Source organism: Hyla sarda, unplaced genomic scaffold, assembly GCF_029499605.1.
Source record: "Hyla sarda isolate aHylSar1 unplaced genomic scaffold, aHylSar1.hap1 scaffold_107, whole genome shotgun sequence".
NCBI classification, from domain to species: Eukaryota; Metazoa; Chordata; class Amphibia; order Anura; family Hylidae; genus Hyla; species Hyla sarda.
In genome coordinates this window covers 111,539-133,658 of record NW_026607689.1, presented here as the reverse complement: position 1 = coordinate 133,658, position 22,120 = coordinate 111,539, and the positions used below count along the sequence as shown (strand labels likewise).

Here is a 22,120-nt window from a genome sequence, read left to right as displayed (position 1 = left end):
CCTTCCACCCCTTCCATACCAACATCCTCACTCTGAGTCACACCACCAAAACATTTATATTCACTCTTTCCCCAATTGACCTTAAAACCAGACGCACCACAAAACAGACTTACCAATAACTTGGATCTTCTTACAGCCGCAACAGATTCACTTACCACACATACATCATCCATATAAGCCAACACTTTAACCTCTTTACCACGACCCCCCGGAACTCTCACACCTCTCACACATTTATCCTTACGCAATAATTCTAATAATGGTTCCATAGCACAAATAAAAGCAATAGGTGACAAGGGACATCCCTGTCTCACCCCTGAACATACTTTAATCTCCTCAGTCATCCATCCATTAATCAGAATCTTACTATACACTTCCTTATACAACATTCTCACAATATTCACAAAATCACCTGGAAACCCCATTTTAACTAGCACCTTAAACAAAAACCCATGCGACAAACGGTCAAAAGCTTTTTCAAAATCAATTGACAACACACGAACCACCTGCTTTCTACACATACCATCCCACAATATATCTCTCAACAAACACAAATTCTCACTAATTCTTCTTCCTGGCACACCACACACTTGCTCCTCCCCAATCACTTGCTCTATCACGTCCCTCATTCTATTTGTAATCAGCTTTGCAAATATTTTATAATCCACATTCAACAAAGTTATCGGCCTCCAATTCCTTACATCATTCACATCCCCTTTCTTATAAATCAAAACCACTATCCCACTCTTCATACTTTCCACCAATCTTCCATTAGCCCACATATACTTAAAGATACTCTCCATATCATCCTTCAGTACATCCCACAATTTCACATAAAACTCAGCCGGCAACCCATCCTCTCCAGGAGTCTTATTTTTAGCCATACTATCAACCGTCCTTTTAATTTCTTCCATTCCAATCTCTCTCATTAAACTCTCATACTCATTACAATCTACCTTCTTATCAATCACTTCCAGCACTTCCTCAGCCAAACCCCTATCACACTGTTTGACTGCATATAAGTCCTCATAAAACTCTTTCACCTCATTCAGTACAGCTTTGCCTCTCACCAAACCACCATCCTTATCATACACACTCACTAAATCATCCTTTCTCCCAATCACTTTCTTAAAAAAATATCTTGAACACTTTTCATCCTTCTCCAATTTGTCCACTTTTGCTCGGTACATTAACTCTTTTCCTCTTTCATTCAACCAATCCTTTATATCTCTTTTCACAGCATCAATCTTACCATCCACTCTCCATCCCTTCTTTTTCAACTTAATGAGAAACCCCAACCTTTTATTCAGCCATTCATACTTCTTTCTTTCCCTAGCTTTCCTTTTATAACCTTCCCTCTTGAAAAAAACCTTAGTTCTTTCTTTAACCCACTCCCACCAACACAATAAATCCAAAAATTCTTTTTTCTTCTCACACCATAACTTATACTTCTTAATATACCTATCATATACCTCCTTTTCATCCAACAGTTTCACATTAAGCTTCCAGTAACCCCTCCCACTTATGCAAATCTCATCCAACACCAAACCACAACTCACACGCTCATAATCAGAATAAATCACTCTCTCTTGCTTATACCACATACATCCTATCATTTTGGACACAAAACACATATCTAATCTTGACTCACTCCTTCCACTCTCAGCATGATATGTTGCTAACACAGGATTCACACCACACACTTCAACCACATCTCTTAACTTGAAATCACTCACCATACTCTTAAGCATATTTCCAGAAACATCCGCATCCCTCCCAATCTCACAGTTGAAATCACCTACTAACAACACTGGTTCCTTCCCAGACAAAAACCCCTTAATTATTTCAAACAAACCCACCCTCTCCTCCTTATTCACAGGTGCATAAACATTAATTAACTTAAACTTAAACCCATGTAACCCAACCTCCACCAACACACACCTTCCTTCCCTTAACACCATTTGACTACAAACTTTAAACTTATTATTCCTAAACAAAACCCCAACTCCATCATTTCTATTTACATTAGAGCAAGACCACACTGCTGGTCCATATCTCCACTCCTCCTTTTTTGGAGGAAAATCCAATCCACATTCCTGTAGACAAATTATGTCATTATTAGTTCCTGCCAATTCCTCCAGAATGGCCGCTCTTCTATTCTTATTTTTAAAGACTCTAACATTTGACAAACTAACCGAAAAAGACATATCAAATCAAATAACAACCCATAGGAAGAAAAAACCTAGAAGAGAGTTAATGAACTTTACGGCTCAGTGTCGAGGGAGAAGTTTCTTCTCCAATGCATTTATCCATTTCACCCTCAGATATTGCGGCAAAACGATTACTCGTCTCCACCACCGTCTGCTCCATCTTTTCACCACTGGCACCTCTCGCCGCCTTCCGTGGGGGACGAAAAAGATCTTCCTCTCTCTCTTTAGCACTTTCCTCTTCTGAATTCGACCATTCAACTTTTTGAGTGCCAGACACCTGAGGACTAGGCACCTCTTCAATTCTCACCTCCTCCTCCATCTCCTCTTCAATCTCCTCCTGCACCTTCTCTTCCACCACCGTTGCTTTCTCAATAATGCTAGCAATCACACTCTTTTCTGCCATGTCTGCCTTTGCCTTTTCCCTTTTTTTAATTGCCAAATCTTTTCTGGCCTCTTTCTCCTTCTCCCTCTTAGCCACCTCCGGACAATTTCTATACACATGTCCAACAAGGCCACAAAGATCACAAGTTCTGGGCTGTGGACAAGCTCCCGCCTCATGCCCTGGCATTTTACAATTTCGGCACTTCTTATTACCTGGACAAGCCTCTTTAACATGTCCAAACAGCAAACAATCACGGCAAAACAATGGCTGGCCATAATAATAGACATAACCCCGGTTTCCAGCGATTGAAAAATTGGCCGGTGGGTGTTTCACTCCACCAATGCTCCCAGGATCCAGCTTCAGTTTTACAAAGAACTTCCATGTGCCATTAAACACACCCAAACTACTAGTTTGCTTCACTCCCCCTTGGACACTTTCACAGTAGATACTTAGAAAGTTCTTAATCATATCCGGGTCTAAGAACGGATTGTACATATGTACAAACAGAGTCTTCACTCCCATCTCAAACAGAGGAAAAAACTTTACATTTTCCAAGACAGGGTTACTGGCATTTCTTTTCAAACATTCATAGAAGTTCTGGCAATCAGCTTCATAGATGAAGGACACATCATATATTCCTTGCTTCCTATTCTCTTGCACACAGAACAAACTATCCATGCCAAAACCGCCCAATTTCTCCACAAGTTCATGTCCAATGTACTCAATCCGATTCTTACCCCGGTCAGAAGTTTCCACCACAAAACGTACAGTCTTCTCAATCGCAGGGAGGTATTCCTTTCCAGCCATTGTTCTTCTCTTGTCTGTCGGTTCCACAGTAAGATCACCACTCCGGATTCCTGCTCAGCAGAACACCCGCACCCCTGACCCAGACCAAGTTTACACTTGATCGGAGCCAAAAGGCCGAGAAGCGATAACCGTGAAAGGGGCGGGCCCAACAAGGTGCCCTTCATGGGCACTATCACTGCTTGCTGTCAGGGAGGCTGCCAGACAATTTTCCATGCACACTCTGGGCTGGGGGGCAGTCAACCACCAGTACACACAGCAGAACCTAAACCCATACCATTATTGCTAAGCAGCAAGACAGGGGCCCATTGCACTCCCACGGGGCCTTTTTAAATGCAATCCATAACCCGGATTTGCCAGGAACCCTTCTTACTCCTCCTACTTGCATGTGACACTGGGCTTAGGATCTGCATAGGAAACACACACACAAGCACACACCTACCTTTGTTGCCTGCAGATGCCTCCTTGGCTGTCCCCAAACGGTATCAAACCAACACCCACGGGAAGCTGTAAGCATAGAGGACATGCCTGCACCCCATTGGACTTACCTGTGTGGGTTAAACCCGGGTTATTTGACAACCTATGGCGGTGATGGTTCTGCTCAGGCAGAGCAGTGCTGATGCTCCTCATAAAGCTGTCGCTGCTGTGAAGGTTCTAGGTGACATCACAAATCCCTATGGTTACATACACAACAAAGCTGGGTTGTTGTTGTTTACACTCTGCAAGGCCTGTGGAAGTGAGTGACATCATAGCACTGTAGTTCTGAGGGTTCTAGATGGATGCAACAATCTCCTGTTGCTTCTATGAAGGCCATAATAGACGACATCACCAAACAGCTCCATAGTCACATACACAGCAAAGGAGAGATGTTGTTTACACCTAGTGATGTCAGTGGTATTGAGTGACATCACAGCACAGTGCTAAGGCTCCTGGGCCTGGACACAGCAGCGGCTGCAATATCTCAACGGAGAATACGTTTATATATATGTGTGTGTGTGCGCGTATATATATATATATATATATATATATATATATATATATATATATATTTCTCCGCCGAAATCACTTTTAAACCCATTTCCACCTTTTTTTCCCTTCTCTTCCTCTTACTTTTTTTTCACGTTTTTTTACGTTTTTCTCCTTTTCGCCTCTTTTCTGGGCGTATTATTCTTCTTTTTCTTCTTTTTTTTCGTCTAATGCATACCCCATCAGTGCAGCAATGCTTATTCAATACCGCCAGCAGATGGAGACACTGGGGGATAATTTTCTAAGGATTTATACTGATTTTTCCTGTCTGAATTTGTCGCACAGAAAGTTGCAGGCCAAATATGTGTGACATTTCTGCGACTTTAGCTTCTAGAGCATTTTTACAACATTATACATAGGTGCTGAATACATAAAAAGCGACTGTTCAGCGACAGACAAGTCGCATCGGCTGAAAGTAGGCCAGAATGTCAGTCCATGTTGGAGCAGGTTTAGATACAGTCTAAAGTATAGATCTCAAAGTCTGTGCACAGAATTTAGCAAGGGCCTCGCACCTTCTGATGCATCAGGTAGGTGCACAATAGCATAGCCTAACCCTCTGTACTTTGGTCTATATTGATGCGGGACATAGACAGCCAGCTGATGACCAATCCATTAGTGCAATGGATGGCTGGAAGCATTTGTCTTTGCCTTTGCAATACCACAGAAGCAATGCATGGTCAATGTACAGCAATGACACACCTGTGTGAACAGCCAGGAGACCCCCCCCCCCCCCCCCCCATGTTATGTTACATAGTTACATAGTTAGTACAGTCGAAAAAAGACATATGTCCATCAAGTTCAACCAGGGAATTAAGGGGTAGGGGTGTGGCGCGATATTGGGGAAGGGATGAGATTTTATATTTCTTCATAAGCATTAATCTTATTTTGTCAATTAGGAACATTCAGCACCCACCCGCTATCAAGGCAGCTGCCTATCATGTCATGCCCTACCTGCACAGGTGTGCTGGCTACTCAAATGATCCAATTAAGGAGGCCATTTAGTCAGCAGCAGCAGAAGTCCTGTGCCTGGACGCTCCAACAGCGGCCAGACACAAGCAGAAGCAGAAGCAGCAGAAGCAGCAGCAGCACCACCTTTTGTTTTTTGGCTGCAGCAGCAGCAAGGCCCACAGGGCTGGCTAGCTGGCTAGCCAGCAAGCAGGTAGCAATGAAAGTAGGAATCTTTCTTTTTAACCCTGTAAGGGGGTGGTGCCACTGTACCCGAAGATACTGCCATATCGGGTCAATGCATAGGGCGACGGAAGCAAGCTTCGAAATCGGCCCCCGTTCTCAAAAATCCATTTAATATATGGTCCCCAGATAGGGGACGTATCAGATATTAAACTGATAAGAACAGATACTACACTTGATCTTAGCCAAAAGGCCGAGAAGCGATAACCGTGAAAGGGGCGGGCCCAACAAGGTGCCCTTCATGGGCACTATCACTGCTTGCTGTCAGGGAGGCTGCCAGACAATTTTCCATGCACACTCTGGGCTGGGGGGCAGTCAACCACCAGTACACACAGCAGAACCTAAACCCATACCATTATTGCTAAGCAGCAAGACAGGGGCCCATTGCACTCCCACGGGGCCTTTTTAAATGCAATCCATAACCCGGATTTGCCAGGAACCCTTCTTACTCCTCCTACTTGCATGTGACACTGGGCTTAGGATCTGCATAGGAAACACACACACAAGCACACACCTACCTTTGTTGCCTGCAGATGCCTCCTTGGCTGTCCCCAAACGGTATCAAACCAACACCCACGGGAAGCTGTAAGCATAGAGGACATGCCTGCACCCCATTGGACTTACCTGTGTGGGTTAAACCCGGGTTATTTGACAACCTATGGCGGTGATGGTTCTGCTCAGGCAGAGCAGTGCTGATGCTCCTCATAAAGCTGTCGCTGCTGTGAAGGTTCTAGGTGACATCACAAATCCCTATGGTTACATACACAACAAAGCTGGGTTGTTGTTGTTTACACTCTGCAAGGCCTGTGGAAGTGAGTGACATCATAGCACTGTAGTTCTGAGGGTTCTAGATGGATGCAACAATCTCCTGTTGCTTCTATGAAGGCCATAATAGACGACATCACCAAACAGCTCCATAGTCACATACACAGCAAAGGAGAGATGTTGTTTACACCTAGTGATGTCAGTGGTATTGAGTGACATCACAGCACAGTGCTAAGGCTCCTGGGCCTGGACACAGCAGCGGCTGCAATATCTCAACGGAGAATACGTTTATATATATGTGTGTGTGTGCGCGTATATATATATATATATATATATATATATATATATATATATATATATTTCTCCGCCGAAATCACTTTTAAACCCATTTCCACCTTTTTTTCCCTTCTCTTCCTCTTACTTTTTTTTCACGTTTTTTTACGTTTTTCTCCTTTTCGCCTCTTTTCTGGGCGTATTATTCTTCTTTTTCTTCTTTTTTTTCGTCTAATGCATACCCCATCAGTGCAGCAATGCTTATTCAATACCGCCAGCAGATGGAGACACTGGGGGATAATTTTCTAAGGATTTATACTGATTTTTCCTGTCTGAATTTGTCGCACAGAAAGTTGCAGGCCAAATATGTGTGACATTTCTGCGACTTTAGCTTCTAGAGCATTTTTACAACATTATACATAGGTGCTGAATACATAAAAAGCGACTGTTCAGCGACAGACAAGTCGCATCGGCTGAAAGTAGGCCAGAATGTCAGTCCATGTTGGAGCAGGTTTAGATACAGTCTAAAGTATAGATCTCAAAGTCTGTGCACAGAATTTAGCAAGGGCCTCGCACCTTCTGATGCATCAGGTAGGTGCACAATAGCATAGCCTAACCCTCTGTACTTTGGTCTATATTGATGCGGGACATAGACAGCCAGCTGATGACCAATCCATTAGTGCAATGGATGGCTGGAAGCATTTGTCTTTGCCTTTGCAATACCACAGAAGCAATGCATGGTCAATGTACAGCAATGACACACCTGTGTGAACAGCCAGGAGACCCCCCCCCCCCCCCCATGTTATGTTACATAGTTACATAGTTAGTACGGTCGAAAAAAGACATATGTCCATCAAGTTCAACCAGGGAATTAAGGGGTAGGGGTGTGGCGCGATATTGGGGAAGGGATGAGATTTTATATTTCTTCATAAGCATTAATCTTATTTTGTCAATTAGGAACATTCAGCACCCACCCGCTATCAAGGCAGCTGCCTATCATGTCATGCCCTACCTGCACAGGTGTGCTGGCTACTCAAATGATCCAATTAAGGAGGCCATTTAGTCAGCAGCAGCAGAAGTCCTGTGCCTGGACGCTCCAACAGCGGCCAGACACAAGCAGAAGCAGAAGCAGCAGAAGCAGCAGCAGCACCACCTTTTGTTTTTTGGCTGCAGCAGCAGCAAGGCCCACAGGGCTGGCTAGCTGGCTAGCCAGCAAGCAGGTAGCAATGAAAGTAGGAATCTTTCTTTTTAACCCTGTAAGGGGGTGGTGCACTGTACCCGAAGATACTGCCATATCGGGTCAATGCATAGGGCGACGGAAGCAAGCTTCGAAATCGGCCCCCGTTCTCAAAAATCCATTTAATATATGGTCCCCAGATAGGGGACGTATCAGATATTAAACTGATAAGAACAGATACTACACTTGATCTTAGCCAAAAGGCCGAGAAGCGATAACCGTGAAAGGGGCGGGCCCAACAAGGTGCCCTTCATGGGCACTATCACTGCTTGCTGTCAGGGAGGCTGCCAGACAATTTTCCATGCACACTCTGGGCTGGGGGGCAGTCAACCACCAGTACACACAGCAGAACCTAAACCCATACCATTATTGCTAAGCAGCAAGACAGGGGCCCATTGCACTCCCACAGGGCCTTTTTAAATGCAATCCATAACCCGGATTTGCCAGGAACCCTTCTTACTCCTCCTACTTGCATGTGACACTGGGCTTAGGATCTGCATAGGAAACACACACACAAGCACACACCTACCTTTGTTGCCTGCAGATGCCTCCTTGGCTGTCCCCAAACGGTATCAAACCAACACCCACGGGAAGCTGTAAGCATAGAGGACATGCCTGCACCCCATTGGACTTACCTGTGTGGGTTAAACCCGGGTTATTTGACAACCTATGGCGGTGATGGTTCTGCTCAGGCAGAGCAGTGCTGATGCTCCTCATAAAGCTGTCGCTGCTGTGAAGGTTCTAGGTGACATCACAAATCCCTATGGTTACATACACAACAAAGCTGGGTTGTTGTTGTTTACACTCTGCAAGGCCTGTGGAAGTGAGTGACATCATAGCACTGTAGTTCTGAGGGTTCTAGATGGATGCAACAATCTCCTGTTGCTTCTATGAAGGCCATAATAGACGACATCACCAAACAGCTCCATAGTCACATACACAGCAAAGGAGAGATGTTGTTTACACCTAGTGATGTCAGTGGTATTGAGTGACATCACAGCACAGTGCTAAGGCTCCTGGGCCTGGACACAGCAGCGGCTGCAATATCTCAACGGAGAATACGTTTATATATATGTGTGTGTGTGCGCGTATATATATATATATATATATATATATATATATATATATATATTCTCCGCCGAAATCACTTTTAAACCCATTTCCACCTTTTTTTCCCTTCTCTTCCTCTTACTTTTTTTTCACGTTTTTTTTACGTTTTTCTCCTTTTCGCCTCTTTTCTGGGCGTATTATTCTTCTTTTTCTTCTTTTTTTTCGTCTAATGCATACCCCATCAGTGCAGCAATGCTTATTCAATACCGCCAGCAGATGGAGACACTGGGGGATAATTTTCTAAGGATTTATACTGATTTTTCCTGTCTGAATTTGTCGCACAGAAAGTTGCAGGCCAAATATGTGTGACATTTCTGCGACTTTAGCTTCTAGAGCATTTTTACAACATTATACATAGGTGCTGAATACATAAAAAGCGACTGTTCAGCGACAGACAAGTCGCATCGGCTGAAAGTAGGCCAGAATGTCAGTCCATGTTGGAGCAGGTTTAGATACAGTCTAAAGTATAGATCTCAAAGTCTGTGCACAGAATTTAGCAAGGGCCTCGCACCTTCTGATGCATCAGGTAGGTGCACAATAGCATAGCCTAACCCTCTGTACTTTGGTCTATATTGATGCGGGACATAGACAGCCAGCTGATGACCAATCCATTAGTGCAATGGATGGCTGGAAGCATTTGTCTTTGCCTTTGCAATACCACAGAAGCAATGCATGGTCAATGTACAGCAATGACACACCTGTGTGAACAGCCAGGAGACCCCCCCCCCCATGTTATGTTACATAGTTACATAGTTAGTACGGTCGAAAAAAGACATATGTCCATCAAGTTCAACCAGGGAATTAAGGGGTAGGGGTGTGGCGCGATATTGGGGAAGGGATGAGATTTTATATTTCTTCATAAGCATTAATCTTATTTTGTCAATTAGGAACATTCAGCACCCACCCGCTATCAAGGCAGCTGCCTATCATGTCATGCCCTACCTGCACAGGTGTGCTGGCTACTCAAATGATCCAATTAAGGAGGCCATTTAGTCAGCAGCAGCAGAAGTCCTGTGCCTGGACGCTCCAACAGCGGCCAGACACAAGCAGAAGCAGAAGCAGCAGAAGCAGCAGCAGCACCACCTTTTGTTTTTTGGCTGCAGCAGCAGCAAGGCCCACAGGGCTGGCTAGCTGGCTAGCCAGCAAGCAGGTAGCAATGAAAGTAGGAATCTTTCTTTTTAACCCTGTAAGGGGGTGGTGCACTGTACCCGAAGATACTGCCATATCGGGTCAATGCATAGGGCGACGGAAGCAAGCTTCGAAATCGGCCCCCGTTCTCAAAAATCCATTTAATATATGGTCCCCAGATAGGGGACGTATCAGATATTAAACTGATAAGAACAGATACTACACTTGATCTTAGCCAAAAGGCCGAGAAGCGATAACCGTGAAAGGGGCGGGCCCAACAAGGTGCCCTTCATGGGCACTATCACTGCTTGCTGTCAGGGAGGCTGCCAGACAATTTTCCATGCACACTCTGGGCTGGGGGGCAGTCAACCACCAGTACACACAGCAGAACCTAAACCCATACCATTATTGCTAAGCAGCAAGACAGGGGCCCATTGCACTCCCACGGGGCCTTTTTAAATGCAATCCATAACCCGGATTTGCCAGGAACCCTTCTTACTCCTCCTACTTGCATGTGACACTGGGCTTAGGATCTGCATAGGAAACACACACACAAGCACACACCTACCTTTGTTGCCTGCAGATGCCTCCTTGGCTGTCCCCAAACGGTATCAAACCAACACCCACGGGAAGCTGTAAGCATAGAGGACATGCCTGCACCCCATTGGACTTACCTGTGTGGGTTAAACCCGGGTTATTTGACAACCTATGGCGGTGATGGTTCTGCTCAGGCAGAGCAGTGCTGATGCTCCTCATAAAGCTGTCGCTGCTGTGAAGGTTCTAGGTGACATCACAAATCCCTATGGTTACATACACAACAAAGCTGGGTTGTTGTTGTTTACACTCTGCAAGGCCTGTGGAAGTGAGTGACATCATAGCACTGTAGTTCTGAGGGTTCTAGATGGATGCAACAATCTCCTGTTGCTTCTATGAAGGCCATAATAGACGACATCACCAAACAGCTCCATAGTCACATACACAGCAAAGGAGAGATGTTGTTTACACCTAGTGATGTCAGTGGTATTGAGTGACATCACAGCACAGTGCTAAGGCTCCTGGGCCTGGACACAGCAGCGGCTACTATATCTCAACGGAGAATACGTTTATATATATGTGTGTGTGTGCGCGTATATATATATATATATATATATATATATATATATATATATATTTCTCCGCCGAAATCACTTTTAAACCCATTTCCACCTTTTTTTCCCTTCTCTTCCTCTTACTTTTTTTTCACGTTTTTTTACGTTTTTCTCCTTTTCGCCTCTTTTCTGGGCGTATTATTCTTCTTTTTCTTCTTTTTTTTCGTCTAATGCATACCCCATCAGTGCAGCAATGCTTATTCAATACCGCCAGCAGATGGAGACACTGGGGGATAATTTTCTAAGGATTTATACTGATTTTTCCTGTCTGAATTTGTCGCACAGAAAGTTGCAGGCCAAATATGTGTGACATTTCTGCGACTTTAGCTTCTAGAGCATTTTTACAACATTATACATAGGTGCTGAATACATAAAAAGCGACTGTTCAGCGACAGACAAGTCGCATCGGCTGAAAGTAGGCCAGAATGTCAGTCCATGTTGGAGCAGGTTTAGATACAGTCTAAAGTATAGATCTCAAAGTCTGTGCACAGAATTTAGCAAGGGCCTCGCACCTTCTGATGCATCAGGTAGGTGCACAATAGCATAGCCTAACCCTCTGTACTTTGGTCTATATTGATGCGGGACATAGACAGCCAGCTGATGACCAATCCATTAGTGCAATGGATGGCTGGAAGCATTTGTCTTTGCCTTTGCAATACCACAGAAGCAATGCATGGTCAATGTACAGCAATGACACACCTGTGTGAACAGCCAGGAGACCCCCCCCCCCCCCCATGTTATGTTACATAGTTACATAGTTAGTACGGTCGAAAAAAGACATATGTCCATCAAGTTCAACCAGGGAATTAAGGGGTAGGGGTGTGGCGCGATATTGGGGAAGGGATGAGATTTTATATTTCTTCATAAGCATTAATCTTATTTTGTCAATTAGGAACATTCAGCACCCACCCGCTATCAAGGCAGCTGCCTATCATGTCATGCCCTACCTGCACAGGTGTGCTGGCTACTCAAATGATCCAATTAAGGAGGCCATTTAGTCAGCAGCAGCAGAAGTCCTGTGCCTGGACGCTCCAACAGCGGCCAGACACAAGCAGAAGCAGAAGCAGCAGCAGCACCACCTTTTGTTTTTTGGCTGCAGCAGCAGCAAGGCCCACAGGGCTGGCTAGCTGGCTAGCCAGCAAGCAGGTAGCAATGAAAGTAGGAATCTTTCTTTTTAACCCTGTAAGGGGGTGGTGCACTGTACCCGAAGATACTGCTATATCGGGTCAATGCATAGGGCGACGGAAGCAAGCTTCGAAATCGGCCCCCGTTCTCAAAAATCCATTTAATATATGGTCCCCAGATAGGGGACGTATCAGATATTAAACTGATAAGAACAGATACTACACTTGATCTTAGCCAAAAGGCCGAGAAGCGATAACCGTGAAAGGGGCGGGCCCAACAAGGTGCCCTTCATGGGCACTATCACTGCTTGCTGTCAGGGAGGCTGCCAGACAATTTTCCATGCACACTCTGGGCTGGGGGGCAGTCAACCACCAGTACACACAGCAGAACCTAAACCCATACCATTATTGCTAAGCAGCAAGACAGGGGCCCATTGCACTCCCACGGGGCCTTTTTAAATGCAATCCATAACCCGGATTTGCCAGGAACCCTTCTTACTCCTCCTACTTGCATGTGACACTGGGCTTAGGATCTGCATAGGAAACACACACACAAGCACACACCTACCTTTGTTGCCTGCAGATGCCTCCTTGGCTGTCCCCAAACGGTATCAAACCAACACCCACGGGAAGCTGTAAGCATAGAGGACATGCCTGCACCCCATTGGACTTACCTGTGTGGGTTAAACCCGGGTTATTTGACAACCTATGGCGGTGATGGTTCTGCTCAGGCAGAGCAGTGCTGATGCTCCTCATAAAGCTGTCGCTGCTGTGAAGGTTCTAGGTGACATCACAAATCCCTATGGTTACATACACAACAAAGCTGGGTTGTTGTTGTTTACACTCTGCAAGGCCTGTGGAAGTGAGTGACATCATAGCACTGTAGTTCTGAGGGTTCTAGATGGATGCAACAATCTCCTGTTGCTTCTATGAAGGCCATAATAGACAACATCACCAAACAGCTCCATAGTCACATACACAGCAAAGGAGAGATGTTGTTTACACCTAGTGATGTCAGTGGTATTGAGTGACATCACAGCACAGTGCTAAGGCTCCTGGGCCTGGACACAGCAGCGGCTACTATATCTCAACGGAGAATACGTTTATATATATGTGTGTGTGTGCGCGTATATATATATATATATATATATATATATATATATATATATATATTCTCCGCCGAAATCACTTTTAAACCCATTTCCACCTTTTTTTCCCTTCTCTTCCTCTTACTTTTTTTTCACGTTTTTTTACGTTTTTCTCCTTTTCGCCTCTTTTCTGGGCGTATTATTCTTCTTTTTCTTCTTTTTTTTCGTCTAATGCATACCCCATCAGTGCAGCAATGCTTATTCAATACCGCCAGCAGATGGAGACACTGGGGGATAATTTTCTAAGGATTTATACTGATTTTTCCTGTCTGAATTTGTCGCACAGAAAGTTGCAGGCCAAATATGTGTGACATTTCTGCGACTTTAGCTTCTAGAGCATTTTTACAACATTATACATAGGTGCTGAATACATAAAAAGCGACTGTTCAGCGACAGACAAGTCGCATCGGCTGAAAGTAGGCCAGAATGTCAGTCCATGTTGGAGCAGGTTTAGATACAGTCTAAAGTATAGATCTCAAAGTCTGTGCACAGAATTTAGCAAGGGCCTCGCACCTTCTGATGCATCAGGTAGGTGCACAATAGCATAGCCTAACCCTCTGTACTTTGGTCTATATTGATGCGGGACATAGACAGCCAGCTGATGACCAATCCATTAGTGCAATGGATGGCTGGAAGCATTTGTCTTTGCCTTTGCAATACCACAGAAGCAATGCATGGTCAATGTACAGCAATGACACACCTGTGTGAACAGCCAGGAGACCCCCCCCCCCCCCCCATGTTATGTTACATAGTTACATAGTTAGTACGGTCGAAAAAAGACATATGTCCATCAAGTTCAACCAGGGAATTAAGGGGTAGGGGTGTGGCGCGATATTGGGGAAGGGATGAGATTTTATATTTCTTCATAAGCATTAATCTTATTTTGTCAATTAGGAACATTCAGCACCCACCCGCTATCAAGGCAGCTGCCTATCATGTCATGCCCTACCTGCACAGGTGTGCTGGCTACTCAAATGATCCAATTAAGGAGGCCATTTAGTCAGCAGCAGCAGAAGTCCTGTGCCTGGACGCTCCAACAGCGGCCAGACACAAGCAGAAGCAGAAGCAGCAGCAGCACCACCTTTTGTTTTTTGGCTGCAGCAGCAGCAAGGCCCACAGGGCTGGCTAGCTGGCTAGCCAGCAAGCAGGTAGCAATGAAAGTAGGAATCTTTCTTTTTAACCCTGTAAGGGGGTGGTGCACTGTACCCGAAGATACTGCTATATCGGGTCAATGCATAGGGCGACGGAAGCAAGCTTCGAAATCGGCCCCCGTTCTCAAAAATCCATTTAATATATGGTCCCCAGATAGGGGACGTATCAGATATTAAACTGATAAGAACAGATACTACACTTGATCTTAGCCAAAAGGCCGAGAAGCGATAACCGTGAAAGGGGCGGGCCCAACAAGGTGCCCTTCATGGGCACTATCACTGCTTGCTGTCAGGGAGGCTGCCAGACAATTTTCCATGCACACTCTGGGCTGGGGGGCAGTCAACCACCAGTACACACAGCAGAACCTAAACCCATACCATTATTGCTAAGCAGCAAGACAGGGGCCCATTGCACTCCCACGGGGCCTTTTTAAATGCAATCCATAACCCGGATTTGCCAGGAACCCTTCTTACTCCTCCTACTTGCATGTGACACTGGGCTTAGGATCTGCATAGGAAACACACACACAAGCACACACCTACCTTTGTTGCCTGCAGATGCCTCCTTGGCTGTCCCCAAACGGTATCAAACCAACACCCACGGGAAGCTGTAAGCATAGAGGACATGCCTGCACCCCATTGGACTTACCTGTGTGGGTTAAACCCGGGTTATTTGACAACCTATGGCGGTGATGGTTCTGCTCAGGCAGAGCAGTGCTGATGCTCCTCATAAAGCTGTCGCTGCTGTGAAGGTTCTAGGTGACATCACAAATCCCTATGGTTACATACACAACAAAGCTGGGTTGTTGTTGTTTACACTCTGCAAGGCCTGTGGAAGTGAGTGACATCATAGCACTGTAGTTCTGAGGGTTCTAGATGGATGCAACAATCTCCTGTTGCTTCTATGAAGGCCATAATAGACAACATCACCAAACAGCTCCATAGTCACATACACAGCAAAGGAGAGATGTTGTTTACACCTAGTGATGTCAGTGGTATTGAGTGACATCACAGCACAGTGCTAAGGCTCCTGGGCCTGGACACAGCAGCGGCTGCAATATCTCAACGGAGAATACGTTTATATATATGTGTGTGTGTGCGCGTATATATATATATATATATATATATATATATATATATTTCTCCGCCGAAATCACTTTTAAACCCATTTCCACCTTTTTTTCCCTTCTCTTCCTCTTACTTTTTTTTCACGTTTTTTTACGTTTTTCTCCTTTTCGCCTCTTTTCTGGGCGTATTATTCTTCTTTTTCTTCTTTTTTTTCGTCTAATGCATACCCCATCAGTGCAGCAATGCTTATTCAATACCGCCAGCAGATGGAGACACTGGGGGATAATTTTCTAAGGATTTATACTGATTTTTCCTGTCTGAATTTGTCGCACAGAAAGTTGCAGGCCAAATATGTGTGACATTTCTGCGACTTTAGCTTCTAGAGCATTTTTACAACATTATACATAGGTGCTGAATACATAAAAAGCGACTGTTCAGCGACAGACAAGTCGCATCGGCTGAAAGTAGGCCAGAATGTCAGTCCATGTTGGAGCAGGTTTAGATACAGTCTAAAGTATAGATCTCAAAGTCTGTGCACAGAATTTAGCAAGGGCCTCGCACCTTCTGATGCATCAGGTAGGTGCACAATAGCATAGCCTAACCCTCTGTACTTTGGTCTATATTGATGCGGGACATAGACAGCCAGCTGATGACCAATCCATTAGTGCAATGGATGGCTGGAAGCATTTGTCTTTGCCTTTGCAATACCACAGAAGCAATGCATGGTCAATGTACAGCAATGACACACCTGTGTGAACAGCCAGGAGACCCCCCCCCCCCCATGTTATGTTACATAGTTACATAGTTAGTACAGTCGAAAAAAGACATATGTCCATCAAGTTCAACCAGGGAATTAAGGGGTAGGGGTGTGGCGCGATATTGGGGAAGGGATGAGATTTTATATTTCTTCATAAGCATTAATCTTATTTTGTCAATTAGGAACATTCAGCACCCACCCGCTATCAAGGCAGCTGCCTATCATGTCATGCCCTACCTGCACAGGTGTGCTGGCTACTCAAATGATCCAATTAAGGAGGCCATTTAGTCAGCAGCAGCAGAAGTCCTGTGCCTGGACGCTCCAACAGCGGCCAGACACAAGCAGAAGCAGAAGCAGCAGAAGCAGCAGCAGCACCACCTTTTGTTTTTTGGCTGCAGCAGCAGCAAGGCCCACAGGGCTGGCTAGCTGGCTAGCCAGCAAGCAGGTAGCAATGAAAGTAGGAATCTTTCTTTTTAACCCTGTAAGGGGGTGGTGCACTGTACCCGAAGATACTGCCATATCGGGTCAATGCATAGGGCGACGGAAGCAAGCTTCGAAATCGGCCCCCGTTCTCAAAAATCCATTTAATATATGGTCCCCAGATAGGGGACGTATCAGATATTAAACTGATAAGAACAGATTTTTTTTTTTTTTTTTTTTTTTTATCTAAAGCCGAGGAACGTGCTTTCGATTCACCCAAAGTGCAAGAAAAAGTGCAAACGTGTTACACTAAAAAAAACGTGCACAAAGGATGCGGTCTATCGCAAGCCCTTCTCCAATAGGAGAGAGGCCCCCCAACAAACCTTACCCTTCACCTCCGGACCAAAAGGTACCTGCGAGGTTCCAGGTTCGATGTCCCTTTTCGCCGAAGCTACTAGGGGACCACAAATGCTCCCGGCATCCCCCTTGGCGTTGGCCAAGGTATCTGCCCGCAGAGCCGATTACGGTAGGTACCCTGCCAAAGCAGGAGTACCCGGGGTGTTTGCAGGGAGGTGCGGAACCTAATGGCCACACACACCTCCCCTAGACCGCCAGGAGGGACACCCAGAAGGGCTACCGCATCCTGACAAATCCTGTGAACACACAACACGCAAAAAGTGACACAGTGAGACAAAAAAGAAATAAATAAGTGAATGTGTGCAGATATACTGCCCGGACATCCGGCCGGATCTATAAAAATTTCTCTGATCCTAGCCAGAAGGCCGGGAATCAAGAGGTGAGTGCCACAAGGTGAAGAGATTATGGTGCCCGTGCTTCAACTCAGTGAGCCTATTCTCCCAGTGAGTTTCGGCACCTCGGGGTCACCACTCCCCGAGGCACAAAAGTACCTCGGCTCTAGACCCTCTCAGCCTCATGGCGAGACCCGGAGGGAACAGGTCACATCGGGGCAGCCGTCGAGCTGATTCCTCAGAACCAGCCCCGGAAAGCCCTGGTACACCTGCATCCTCCATGCAGCACCCATCCCCACCAGCATGAAAACTGATAAGAACAGATACTACACTTGATCTTAGCCAAAAGGCCGAGAAGCGATAACCGTGAAAGGGGCGGGCCCAACAAGGTGCCCTTCATGGGCACTATCACTGCTTGCTGTCAGGGAGGCTGCCAGACAATTTTCCATGCACACTCTGGGCTGGGGGGCAGTCAACCACCAGTACACACAGCAGAACCTAAACCCATACCATTATTGCTAAGCAGCAAGACAGGGGCCCATTGCACTCCCACGGGGCCTTTTTAAATGCAATCCATAACCCGGATTTGCCAGGAACCCTTCTTACTCCTCCTACTTGCATGTGACACTGGGCTTAGGATCTGCATAGGAAACACACACACAAGCACACACCTACCTTTGTTGCCTGCAGATACCTCCTTGGCTGTCCCCAAACGGTATCAAACCAACACCCACGGGAAGCTGTAAGCATAGAGGACATGCCTGCACCCCATTGGACTTACCTGTGTGGGTTAAACCCGGGTTATTTGACAACCTATGGCGGTGATGGTTCTGCTCAGGCAGAGCAGTGCTGATGCTCCTCATAAAGCTGTCGCTGCTGTGAAGGTTCTAGGTGACATCACAAATCCCTATGGTTACATACACAACAAAGCTGGGTTGTTGTTGTTTACACTCTGCAAGGCCTGTGGAAGTGAGTGACATCATAGCACTGTAGTTCTGAGGGTTCTAGATGGATGCAACAATCTCCTGTTGCTTCTATGAAGGCCATAATAGACGACATCACCAAACAGCTCCATAGTCACATACACAGCAAAGGAGAGATGTTGTTTACACCTAGTGATGTCAGTGGTATTGAGTGACATCACAGCACAGTGCTAAGGCTCCTGGGCCTGGACACAGCAGCGGCTGCAATATCTCAACGGAGAATACGTTTATATATATGTGTGTGTGTGCGCGTATATATATATATATATATATATATATATATATATATATATATATTTCTCCGCCGAAATCACTTTTAAACCCATTTCCACCTTTTTTTCCCTTCTCTTCCTCTTACTTTTTTTTCAAGTTTTTTTACGTTTTTCTCCTTTTCGCCTCTTTTCTGGGCGTATTATTCTTCTTTTTCTTCTTTTTTTTCGTCTAATGCATACCCCATCAGTGCAGCAATGCTTATTCAATACCGCCAGCAGATGGAGACACTGGGGGATAATTTTCTAAGGATTTATACTGATTTTTCCTGTCTGAATTTGTCGCACAGAAAGTTGCAGGCCAACTATGTGTGACATTTCTGCGACTTTAGCTTCTAGAGCATTTTTACAACATTATACATAGGTGCTGAATACATAAAAAGCGACTGTTCAGCGACAGACAAGTCGCATCGGCTGAAAGTAGGCCAGAATGTCAGTCCATGTTGGAGCAGGTTTAGATACAGTCTAAAGTATAGATCTCAAAGTCTGTGCACAGAATTTAGCAAGGGCCTCGCACCTTCTGATGCATCAGGTAGGTGCACAATAGCATAGCCTAACCCTCTGTACTTTGGTCTATATTGATGCGGGACATAGACAGCCAGCTGATGACCAATCCATTAGTGCAATGGATGGCTGGAAGCATTTGTCTTTGCCTTTGCAATACCACAGAAGCAATGCATGGTCAATGTACAGCAATGACACACCTGTGTGAACAGCCAGGAGACCCCCCCCCATGTTATGTTACATAGTTACATAGTTAGTACGGTCGAAAAAAGACATATGTCCATCAAGTTCAACCAGGGAATTAAGGGGTAGGGGTGTGGCGCGATATTGGGGAAGGGATGAGATTTTATATTTCTTCATAAGCATTAATCTTATTTTGTCAATTAGGAACATTCAGCACCCACCCGCTATCAAGGCAGCTGCCTATCATGTCATGCCCTACCTGCACAGGTGTGCTGGCTACTCAAATGATCCAATTAAGGAGGCCATTTAGTCAGCAGCAGCAGAAGTCCTGTGCCTGGACGCTCCAACAGCGGCCAGACACAAGCAGAAGCAGCAGAAGCAGCAGCAGCACCACCTTTTGTTTTTTGGCTGCAGCAGCAGCAAGGCCCACAGGGCTGGCTAGCTGGCTAGCCAGCAAGCAGGTAGCAATGAAAGTAGGAATCTTTCTTTTTAACCCTGTAAGGGGGTGGTGCACTGTACCCGAAGATACTGCCATATCGGGTCAATGCATAGGGCGACGGAAGCAAGCTTCGAAATCGGCCCCCGTTCTCAAAAATCCATTTAATATATGGTCCCCAGATAGGGGACGTATCAGATATTAAACTGATAAGAACAGATACTACACTTGATCTTAGCCAAAAGGCCGAGAAGCGATAACCGTGAAAGGGGCGGGCCCAACAAGGTGCCCTTCATGGGCACTATCACTGCTTGCTGTCAGGGAGGCTGCCAGACAATTTTCCATGCACACTCTGGGCTGGGGGGCAGTCAACCACCAGTACACAGCAGAACCTAAACCCATACCATTATTGCTAAGCAGCAAGACAGGGGCCCATTGCACTCCCACGGGGCCTTTTTAAATGCAATCCATAACCCGGATTTGCCAGGAACCCTTCTTACTCCTCCTACTTGCATGTGACACTGGGCTTAGGATCTGCATAGGAAACACACACACAAGCACACACCTACCTTTGTTGCCTGCAGATGCCTCCTTGGCTGTCCCCAAACGGTATCAAACCAACACCCACGGGAAGCTGTAAGCATAGAGGACATGCCTGCACCCCATTGGACTTACCTGTGTGGGTTAAACCCGGGTTATTTGACAACCTATGGCGGTGATGGTTCTGCTCAGGCAGAGCAGTGCTGATGCTCCTCATAAAGCTGTCGCTGCTGTGAAGGTTCTAGGTGACATCACAAATCCCTATGGTTACATACACAACAAAGCTGGGTTGTTGTTGTTTACACTCTGCAAGGCCTGTGGAAGTGAGTGACATCATAGCACTGTAGTTCTGAGGGTTCTAGATGGATGCAACAATCTCCTGTTGCTTCTATGAAGGCCATAATAGACGACATAACCAAACAGCTCCATAGTCACATACACAGCAAAGGAGAGATGTTGTTTACACCTAGTGATGTCAGTGGTATTGAGTGACATCACAGCACAGTGCTAAGGCTCCTGGGCCTGGACACAGCAGCGGCTGCAATATCTCAACGGAGAATACGTTTATATATATGTGTGTGTGTGCGCGTATATATATATATATATATATATATATATATATATATTTCTCCGCCGAAATCACTTTTAAACCCATTTCCACCTTTTTTTCCCTTCTCTTCCTCTTACTTTTTTTTCACGTTTTTTTACGTTTTTCTCCTTTTCGCCTCTTTTCTGGGCGTATTATTCTTCTTTTTCTTCTTTTTTTTCGTCTAATGCATACCCCATCAGTGCAGCAATGCTTATTCAATACCGCCAGCAGATGGAGACACTGGGGGATAATTTTCTAAGGATTTATACTGATTTTTCCTGTCTGAATTTGTCGCACAGAAAGTTGCAGGCCAAATATGTGTGACATTTCTGCGACTTTAGCTTCTAGAGCATTTTTACAACATTATACATAGGTGCTGAATACATAAAAAGCGACTGTTCAGCGACAGACAAGTCGCATCGGCTGAAAGTAGGCCAGAATGTCAGTCCATGTTGGAGCAGGTTTAGATACAGTCTAAAGTATAGATCTCAAAGTCTGTGCACAGAATTTAGCAAGGGCCTCGCACCTTCTGATGCATCAGGTAGGTGCACAATAGCATAGCCTAACCCTCTGTACTTTGGTCTATATTGATGCGGGACATAGACAGCCAGCTGATGACCAATCCATTAGTGCAATGGATGGCTGGAAGAATTTGTCTTTGCCTTTGCAATACCACAGAAGCAATGCATGGTCAATGTACAGCAATGACACACCTGTGTGAACAGCCAGGAGACCCCCCCCCCCCCCCCATGTTATGTTACATAGTTACATAGTTAGTACGGTCGAAAAAAGACATATGTCCATCAAGTTCAACCAGGGAATTAAGGGGTAGGGGTGTGGCGCGATATTGGGGAAGGGATGAGATTTTATATTTCTTCATAAGCATTAATCTTATTTTGTCAATTAGGAACATTCAGCACCCACCCGC

The 22,120-nt window shown here is 45.4% G+C and overlaps 7 non-coding genes and 1 pseudogene across 7 annotated transcripts; all 8 read right to left on the bottom strand.

The window, feature by feature from the left end:
• Window positions 1-5,624: 5,624 nt before the first annotated feature.
• LOC130300093 (U2 spliceosomal RNA) lies at window positions 5,625-5,815 on the bottom strand. The gene has a single exon (XR_008851107.1). It is a non-coding gene; the product is annotated as a U2 spliceosomal RNA (small nuclear RNA).
• A 2,095-nt stretch (window positions 5,816-7,910) lies between these two features.
• Window positions 7,911-8,101, bottom strand: LOC130299935 (U2 spliceosomal RNA). Its single transcript, XR_008850957.1, has one exon. It is a non-coding gene; the product is annotated as a U2 spliceosomal RNA (small nuclear RNA).
• Window positions 8,102-10,187: 2,086 nt separating this feature from the next.
• On the bottom strand, window positions 10,188-10,378 carry LOC130299933 (U2 spliceosomal RNA). Its single transcript, XR_008850955.1, has one exon. It is a non-coding gene; the product is annotated as a U2 spliceosomal RNA (small nuclear RNA).
• Window positions 10,379-12,459: 2,081 nt separating this feature from the next.
• LOC130300016 (U2 spliceosomal RNA) lies at window positions 12,460-12,650 on the bottom strand. The gene has a single exon (XR_008851034.1). It is a non-coding gene; the product is annotated as a U2 spliceosomal RNA (small nuclear RNA).
• Window positions 12,651-14,733: 2,083 nt separating this feature from the next.
• On the bottom strand, window positions 14,734-14,924 carry LOC130300004 (U2 spliceosomal RNA). Its single transcript, XR_008851023.1, has one exon. It is a non-coding gene; the product is annotated as a U2 spliceosomal RNA (small nuclear RNA).
• Window positions 14,925-17,006: 2,082 nt separating this feature from the next.
• Window positions 17,007-17,196, bottom strand: LOC130300118 (U2 spliceosomal RNA). The gene has a single exon (XR_008851129.1). It is a non-coding gene; the product is annotated as a U2 spliceosomal RNA (small nuclear RNA).
• Window positions 17,197-17,890: 694 nt separating this feature from the next.
• LOC130300133 (U2 spliceosomal RNA) lies at window positions 17,891-18,050 on the bottom strand (annotated as a pseudogene).
• Window positions 18,051-20,130: 2,080 nt separating this feature from the next.
• On the bottom strand, window positions 20,131-20,321 carry LOC130299932 (U2 spliceosomal RNA). The gene has a single exon (XR_008850954.1). It is a non-coding gene; the product is annotated as a U2 spliceosomal RNA (small nuclear RNA).
• Between the last annotated feature and the right edge of the window lie 1,799 nt (window positions 20,322-22,120).